This window comes from Dipteris shenzhenensis, chromosome 17 (assembly GCF_047967505.1).
Source record: "Dipteris shenzhenensis isolate YYH24624 ecotype China chromosome 17, Dip_SZ_1.0, whole genome shotgun sequence".
Lineage (NCBI taxonomy): Eukaryota > Viridiplantae > Streptophyta > Polypodiopsida > Gleicheniales > Dipteridaceae > Dipteris > Dipteris shenzhenensis.
Window position 1 is genome coordinate 46,241,551 of NC_141612.1, and position 2,717 is coordinate 46,244,267.

Consider the following 2,717-nt stretch of genomic DNA (forward strand, 5'->3'; position numbering starts at 1 on the left):
GGACCCTGCCTCCTTGAAATTGTAAAAATACCTCCTCATCATGTTGACCTTGTGACATTGAAGGAATGTTGGATGGATTAACACGTTGCATTCTCTCCAATTGAAAGGAAGGCCTTTCCCTAGGAAGAGAAACAATGGATGATTGGACATTAGGACCATCACATTTTCTAATATTTCCACTCTTTTGACCAAGGAGGTGTGCTCGCATCCTAGTCTGCGAGCCATGAAATATACCCTGACAAAATTTGCACTTCTATTTGGATGCTAATAGCATAGTGGCGTATCTTCTACTATCATCACTTTTATGTCCTCGTGTCTGAGGAGCCATGATATCTTACTACTAATAGTTGGCTGTTGTACATAGCAAGAATACCATAATTAGCCATTCATTCAATCATTTCATTCATGAAACTATAAGACTAATGACTTGAAACAACATTTCTATGGATGATCCTAGCTTCATCTCATGATGCCTCACAATTCAAGCGATTGTAGTTTACCACTAATGCCCATAACTCAAAGGTCATTCCTACTCAAATAACTTCGAAAATAAAGTAATTTAAGAGTTTGTTGAATCCTACATAAGTCTACAGATTAGCCCTGATGCCTCACAACTCCTAGCTCAATACTGAACCAAAAGCCAAGAATGAAGGCCAAATCATAATCCCTATTTAATGATTGTAGCAAGTAGAAGGATTGCATCTTTACCCTCATGCCCCATGACTCCGAGCTTACTGATAAGCTTGGAAGTCAAGCATAAAGTCCAAGCCATAATCATAAAGAAATTGCAATATGTAAGACAAAGATAGCTTGCTTGAAGTGATTGCAACTTGGCTCTGATGCCCTATAACCCCTAGCTCATTGTTGATAAGCTAGAAGTCAAGCATAAAATACAAGCCTAATATTGTACCAAGATGAAGTGAAAATAAAAAAATAAATAGTCAAAAGGTGATAAGATCCACTCAACAATGATCTAGTTGACTCATTACTCACTTAAATAAAGTAATTCAAGAGCTTGTGATATTCCACATGTAAGGGTGGTGTAGAGATACACCATTTGTCCAGAATGATCAAGTTTGAATAAGTTGCTTCATTTCAAGGAATTGTAGCTTTTTCCTTGATGTCCCACAAGTGATCGATGAGCTAGAAGCCGAGCATAAAAGCTAAGCCATTACCTCCATGGCAAGATTACAACATGCAAGACAAAGATATTTTAATACTTGAAGGGATTACAACTATGAACTAATGCCCCACAACTCAACACTTGCTACTGAGCAAAGCGGTAGTCATAAAGCCATAATCCCCATGGAGATCTTGTAGCAAGTAGAAGGATTACAACTTTACCCTAACGCTCGACACCTCCTGGCTCATTCATAAGCTAGAAGTCAAGCATAAAGGCTAAGCCATAATTTCCATGAAATTTGCAATATGTAACAGAATGTTATTTTAAATTACTTGAATGATTTCCACCTAGCTCTGATGCCTTACAACCCCATGAAAATCACCATATGCAAGACAATGTTATTTTAGATTGCTTGAATGATTGCAACTTAGCTTTGATGCCCTACAACCCCTAGCTAATTGGTAAGCTAGAAGTCAAGCATCAAAGCCAAGCCATAACCCTCATGGAAGTATTGCATTAGGTGCATCATGTTTTTGTCATTATTTCACCTAAAAACATTCATTCAATAAAGTCCAAGCTATAATCCCCATGGAGAGATTGTAGCAAGTAGAAGGATTGCAACTTTACCCTAAAACGTTCTTTTAAATTGCTTGAATGATTGTAACTTAGCTATGATACCCTGCAAACCCTAGCTCATTGGATAAGCTAGAAGTCAAGCATCAAAGCCAAGGCATAACCCTCATGGAAGTATTGCATCATGTGTATCATGTTTTTGTCATTATTAAACCCATAAGATTCATTCAATAAAGTCCAAGCTATAATCTCCATGGAGAGATTGTATCAAGTAGAAGGATTGCAACTTTACCCTAATGCCGCACAACTCCTAGCTCATTGATAAGCTAGAAGTCAAGCATAAAGGCCAAGCCATAATCCCCATGAAAATCACAATATGTAAGACAATGCTATTTTAAATTGCTTGAATGATTGCAACTTAGCTATGATGCCCTACAACCCCTAGCTCATTGATAAGCTAGAAGTCAAGCATCAAAGCCAAGCCATAACCCTCATAGAAGGGGAAGGAGAGAGAGAGAGAGAGAGAGAGAGAGAGAGAGAGAGAGAGAGAGAGAGAGAGAGAGAGAGACGTATTACACATTGCTAAAGAGTTATCTCTATCTTAAGAGATTTCACAACCATACCATTTGAAATTAAAGTGGTTAAACTAAGAACTCAAACTACCATATTAGCTCAGGGACATTACCTAAGGCAAATATATTTTCAATCCTTGAAGGGATTGTAGCTTGGGCTTGATGCCCCACAACTCATAGCTCATTGTTGAACCAAAACTCAAGCATAAAGGCTGAGTTATAATCCGCTTTGTAACTCTAGTAGAAAGTAAATAACTTGCAACTATCCTAATGCCCCTTAATGCCTAGCTCATTTGATAGGTTAGAAGTCGAGCTTGAAATGTAAGCCATAATCCACAAGAAAATCAAAAAATATATATATAATCTAAGATATTTTAACTTATGAAGTGATTTCATCATGTTTTATTATCCTTCCATTGGAAATATGAAATACCCCACAATGTCTAGCT